A 6,582-nucleotide genomic window follows, 5' to 3' on the forward strand; every position below is an offset into this window, starting at 1 on the left:
CAGATCCCCACTCACTGTCTCCATCCCCCCTTGCTTACTTGTGGCTGCTTGCGCTGTCTGTCCCTAAGAACAGGCAGGGAAAAGCTAACCTGCCTGCCTGTCCTCTGCCCAACTGCTGCCAGGCTGCTGCTGCTCCTCTCCAGGCTGAGCCTGGCCCAGAGAGCAGTAGCAGTGGTGGCTGGGCAGGTAGGTTAACTCTTCCTTGCCTGTTTTCTGGGACAGACCGCACTGGCAGCCACAAGTAAACGCAGTGGGGCAGTAAGTGGGGGTCTGGAGTGCTGGATAGGGTGGGGGAGGGGGGCAGTGGGCCTGTCCTGGGCCACTTGGGGAAGGGGGTGGGTGGGTTGTTTACATCAAGGTGTAGCCACTCTAAGCTACATCTTAGTGTAATGCAAGCTGGGTATCATGGATCAGAGAGAATCCTGCCCTGGAGTGGCCCAACTTTGAGCCACATAACAAGGGCTGAAAACTAGTTTTGAGTGTTTGTGTGGACAAACCAAGTGTTAAGAGCTCCAGAGGCCACCTCAAATCGAGGTGTTAAGAGCTCTAAGAGCCACCCAAAATTACCATGTTACAAGGTCCTGAGACTAACAGCTTATTTTACAGACAGCATTAAACTTGCAGATACTTCAGGTCCAACAAGATGAACATAGAATGGACCCAGTTCCTAATTTGGCAAAGCATTTAGCTTGAGCTAGTTCACATTGCTGAATAAGGGTGAAATTAAGCCTTTCAGTTAGTATGTACTCTGTTTAATTGAGGCCCCTTGTTGCTACCAGTGGAGGATGTTGTACCAACTGACTTTGTTCCCTGGAGCTATCCTAATGTCATTTTAACTAATGGCAATATTTTATTCAGCGTCCCAAGTTTCAATTCTTATACTGTATATTTTAACAAAAGACTTTATCAAATTTAAATGAATTAAATATTCATGTGGCCCAACTTTTTAAAGGCTAATTTCATTCAAAATGAATTAAAATCCATAATCAGACCCTTGCATAAAATACTGTAAGAAAACTTCACAAAAAATTGCCTGAAAGGAAAAAAAAAAAGTCAAGAAAGGGTTTAGATAGTACATCCCAATCCCTTTAAGCTTGAAACGGGTGCCTTTTCTTTTAGTGACAAAATCTATATAACTCCTTATCTGATCAAGCAGTCTTCATTCAGTGGTTAGAAAGTGGAAGCTAGTGAGTTTCCCCTGCTGCATTCTGGGGTTTTGCTTCATTTTGTGTTGCCAAGAAATGAGGGCCTCTATATATGTACAGTGGAATACAATCCACTGATCCATTTGAGCTTGCGAGGGGAGTACCATAGACATTAGTGTCTCTCTGTCTGCCTTTCATATGCACACCTTTACATTCACACGCGCATGTGCAACACCCAGGATAAATAAGTTGTGCTACTTTATTTATACTGATAGTTAAAAGCACTTTAAACTAGTAAAGTTATTTCATCTGGAGAGGTAATTAAGCTAATTTGTATAAGGCACTGATCTAACTCTTCTGGTAAGACACAGATATATACCCCTTAATCAAAAATGGGACATAAGTAGACGTAGAGAAGAGACTGTCATCCTTGCGAAAAAGTCCTTTGAAATTCAGAAAAAAAAATGGTACAGCATTTAAGAGTTGACAAGAATCTGATGACTACAAGGCTTCTTCTGAAGATGCTCTTATACTTCACCATGGAGCAAGCTTAATATAAAACATCTGCTGTGCCCAACATCAGTTGTTTCTCTAGAAATAACCCAATCAACTTGGGTAAACATTTTTTTAAATGCCACAAGCTTTAGTTCTTCAGTTATCTGCCCTTTTTTAAATCAAAATCTTGTAAACAAGCAGCTGTACACTGAAATAACAGGGAAGGAAAAAAAACAAGTCTTTAAATTGATGCCGAATTAGATGTTTTTCGCTACTAAAGAAGTATCTAAGTAACACATCTGTTTCAACCCAAAATATCTTCAAAGATACTCTTTCCTCAATCTGTAAATCTTTCTGACATTTTCCTAACAGCACCACTAACTGTGCTAATAGGAGGCAATTAACTAGCCTCTAAACAAGGTTTAGGCTCTCTGACTTCAGCTGAGAGAATATCTTGGAGTTGTGTCAAGAAAGGAAGTCCACTTCTGCAAGAGCATCCACTAGCACTACTAGACCCAAGACTGTGCATTTACCTGAACCAGTTTCTTTCTGTCTCTTCTTTCTGACGTTCATGCATTTCATGTACCACTATTAACACATTGTGTAGGTTTCAAATGTAGGTATACAAGCATACATTCATAGATGGTAGGGTCAGAAGGGACCTCAGCAGATCATCGAGTCTGACCCCCTGCCTAGGCAGGAAAGAGTGCTGGGGTCACATGACCCCAGCCAGATGCCTATCCAGCCTTCTCTTAAAGACTCCCAAGGGAGGGGAGAGCAATACCTCCCTTGGAAGTCCATTCCAAATTTTGGCCACCCTTACCACGAAGAAGTTTTTCCTGATATCTAACCTAAATATGCTCTCTGTCAGTTTGTGACCATTGTTCCTTGCTACCTCAAGAGGTGCCCTGGTAAACACAGCATCTCCGATCCCTTGCTGCATCCCCCTAATGAATCTGTAGGCAGCCACAAGATCACCTCCCAGCCTTCTCTTGCGGAGGCTGAAGAGGTCCAAGTCCCTCAGTCTCTCCTCATAGGACTTGTCCTGTAAGCCCCTAACCATACGAGTGGCCCTCCTCTGGACCCTCTCCAGTCTATCAACATCCTTCTTGAAGTATGTCACCCAAAACTGGACACAGTACTCCAACTGCGGTCTGACCAATGCCGCATAGAGGGGAAGCATCACCTCCTTGGTTCTATCTGTCATGCATCTGCTGATGCATGATAGAAGTGCAGTTAACTTTGCTGATGATTTCGTCACACTGACAACTCATGTTTATCTTGGAGTCCATTATGACTCTGAGATCCCTTTCTGCTTCTGTGCTGCTGAGATGGTCACTTCCCAGCCAGTAGGTGTGCTGGATATTTTTGCTCCTTAGGTGCAGCACTGTGCATGTGTACAGCATCCTATTGTGTACTGCCCACTTTTCTAACCTGTCCAGGTCTGCCTGCAGTTGTTCCCTACCCTCTGGAGTGTGCACTTCGCCTCACAATTTAGTATTGTCTGCAAACTCGGGCAGAGTACACTTCACACCCACATCCAAGTCACTGATGAAGCTATTGAAGGGTACGGGTCCAAGGACCGAATCCTGCAGATCCCACTACCCACATCCTTTCAGGTCAATAACAACTCATCTACTACCACTCTCTGGGTGTGACCACTAAGCCAATTTGCCATCCACTGGACCATGTAATCATCTACATCACAGCCTCTTAATTTATTTACCAGAATGGGATGAGATAATGTATTGAAAGCCTTGCTAAAATCCAAGAAAATGACATCCACCTCTACTCCTGTGTCTAAGCATTTTGTGTCCCTGTCAAAAAGCGAAACCAGATTGGTCAGGCATGATCTAACTGATGACCCCAGCCAGATGCCTATCCAGCCTTCTCATAAAGCTGCCCAAGGTAGGGGAGAGCACCACCTCCCTTGGAAGCCCTTTTTAAATTCTGGCCACCCTCACCGTGAAGTTCTTCCTGATGTCTAACGTAAATCTGCTCTCTGTCAGTTTGTGACCATTGTTCCTTGTTAACCCAAGAGGTGCCCTGGTGAACAGAGCATCTCTGCTTCCTTGCTGGCCCCTCTAATGAATTTGTAGGCAACCACAAGATCACCTCTCAGCCTTCTCTTGCAGAGGCTGAACAGATCCAGATCCCACAGTCTCTCCTCATATGGCTTGACCTACAAACTTTTAACCATATGAGTGGCCCTCCTCTGGACCCTCTTGAGGTTATCCACATCCTTCTTAAAGTATGGCACCCAAAACTGGATGCAGTACTCCAATTGTGGTCTGACCAGTGCTGCATAGAGGGAAAGTATCACCTCCTTGGATCTATTCGTCATACATCTGCTAATGTATGATAAAGTGCAGCTAGTTTTGATGATGATTTTGTCACACTGACAACTCATGTTCATCTTGGAGTCCCCTATGATTCCAACATCCCTTTCTGCTTTTGTGCTGCTGAGAGGGACATTCTCCAGCAAGCAAGTGTGCTGGATATTTATACACCCTAGATATAGCACTCTGAATTTGTCCTTGTTGAACTTCATCCTGTTGTATTCTGCCCACTTTTCCAACCTGTGTAGGTCTGCCTGCAATCATTCCCTACCCTCTGGTGTGTTCACTTCACCCCAGAACTTAGTATCATCTGCAGACATGGACAGAGTATACTTCATGCCCACATCCAAGTCACTGATGAAGACATTGAAGAGTACTGGTCCAAGGACTGCGCCCTGTGGGACCCCACTACTCACATTCTTCCATACCAACCCATCCACCACCACACTCTGGGTGTGACTCCCAAGCCAATTTGCCATGCACTGGACTGTGTAATCATCTAAGTCACAGCCTGTAAATTTATTTATGAGAACGAGATGAGGTACCATATTGAAGGCCTTTCTAAAATCCAAGTAAATGACATCTACCTCTACTCCTGTGTCTAAGCATTTTGTGACCAAGTCATAAAAAAAACAAAATTAGTCAGGCATGATCTACCTGCTATGAATCCATGCTGCTGCATTATTTTTCCTGCTGGACTCCCATAAATACGATCCTTAATTTTTAAAAAAACTTTTCCAAGTATGGAGGTGAGACTAACTGGTCTATAATTACTCAAATCCTCCTTTCTCCCCTTCTTGAAAATAGGGAGCACATTGGCCCTTTTCCAGTCCTCCGGGACCTGACCCGAGCACCATGAGTGCTCAAACAGCCATGCTTTGCTATGAATAAGGTCTAAATCCTGCATGTCCCTTAATGAAGTCCCTGAGGAATAAGATGAGGATCCAACATTCTCATGCCCCAGGACCAGTAAAGGCAGCGTGTCAATTAGTGGAGTTGGTAATGTTATCTTTTGGGATGAGAGGAACTGGAAGCTCAGTCTTTGACCCTGTTCCTTTCCAGTCTTCCACTGAGCACGTACAAGGTACTCATTTAAAGGATGGTAGAACTTCCAATCCAGTGAGCCCCATACTGAGTCCTCAGAAAGAGAGTTTCTATTTCTGTCCCCAAACCCTGTTTTGAGTACTCAGAAGGTGAATGACCAGAGGAGTGCAAGGCCTCTTTCCTTGTTTCTTTGTGTATTCAATAACTAATCTCCTTATAAAAATATTGGATTGTTCTGGCAGTTTAAGTAAATGTGAAAAAGCCTATAGCAGTTGGCTTCTTCAGAGATTATTAATCACTTGAAATCATGCTGCTCTTTGAATAATAACAGCTGGAAATTAATGGCTTAGCTATTTTTTGAAAAAGAGTAGAGAGTGGCTCCAAACTAATGATTTTCTTTATCATTCACATGATTTTGCCAAGTCTTCAAGACCTGGTTGATTTTCATAAAGGATAAGTAGTTCTGTTTACAGCTAAGGTTAAGGATATCTTCAAAGGATGTTCCAAAGTTTGGGTAATTAGACCCAAGGATTCCCAAGATACAGCCCCATTTAAGAACAAAACAAAACTGTAACTTTTTTTGTGCAGAGGGGAATCTAGCCATGCCTTTGTGGCAGAACTGGTGTCAGTCACTCAAAGCTAACTCCAACTAGTGCTTGGCACCCATTTCCACTTGGAAGTGGAACATGTTGGCAGCAAAAGAATGACAAGAGATCAGTGTGGCTGCACAAGGACCTTCTAAAATGCCTCAAATGCAAAAGAAAAGCATACAGGCAATGGAAGAATGGGCAGGTCACCAAGGAAGCATACCAGGGAATAGCCAGAGCCTGCAGGGACAAAACCAGGAAGGCAAAGATAAAGAATGAGTTGCACCTGACAAAGGAGGTTAAGGACGAGAAGAAGATACTTCTGTAAGTATGTTGGCCAGAAAAGGAGGACTAAGGAAGCTGTGAGTCCTCTGTTAACAAGCCAGGGGAAATGTCTTGCTGAAAGGCAAGGTAGAGATGCAAAGGTAAATCTACTCAGCAACTACTTTGCCTTAGTCTTCACAAAATCCCCTAATAAGGATTATCTGAATAAGGAAGGGGGCAAGCTGAGGAAGAAGATAACAAGAGACAGTCAGAGAGCTTGTGTCGGATTCAAGTCGGCAGGGCCAGATGAGCTTCATCCTAGGATCTGGCAGAGGAGATCTCAGTGATTTTGGCAATGATCTTCATGAAGTCATGGGAGATGGGCTAGGTATCAGAGAACTAAACAAGTACCCCTCTTTTAAAAAGGCAAGAAGGAGGACCCTGAGAATTACAGACTGGTTAGCCTCACCTGAATACTAGGCCTGTGCAAAGCGGCTAGCATTCACTTTGGATTTGGATTTGGCTGATTTGTGGGGACAGTGATTCCATTCGGTGATTTGAATCACTGTCCTGAATCGATTCGACCAAATCTGATTTGGAGATTCCGTCATCACCGAAACGTCCGAATCTCCAAATCAAACGGGCTCCACCCCCCACCCACTCTCCCAGCCCTGTCAATGGCTAACCTGCCTGGCCCCAGCGTCCCGG

At 44.0% G+C, this 6,582-nt stretch overlaps 1 protein-coding gene and 1 long non-coding RNA gene across 4 annotated transcripts in view; both read left to right on the forward strand.

Moving 5' to 3' along the window:
- Positions 1–6,582, forward strand: part of OXR1 (oxidation resistance 1) — a 608,937-nt gene that overhangs the window by 127,503 nt on the left and 474,852 nt on the right. The gene's annotated exons all lie outside the window — the stretch shown is intronic.
- LOC109305129 overlaps positions 1–6,582 on the forward strand; it is a 19,089-nt gene that overhangs the window by 3,399 nt on the left and 9,108 nt on the right. Inside the window, exon 2 of the long non-coding RNA XR_002099564.1 lies at positions 1,315–1,320. This is a non-coding gene — a long non-coding RNA (uncharacterized LOC109305129). The remainder of the gene's footprint in view (positions 1–1,314; positions 1,321–6,582) is intronic.

Source organism: Gavialis gangeticus, unplaced genomic scaffold, assembly GCF_001723915.1.
Source record: "Gavialis gangeticus isolate Ggan-Ray unplaced genomic scaffold, GavGan_comp1, whole genome shotgun sequence".
Taxonomy (NCBI): domain Eukaryota; kingdom Metazoa; phylum Chordata; order Crocodylia; family Gavialidae; genus Gavialis; species Gavialis gangeticus.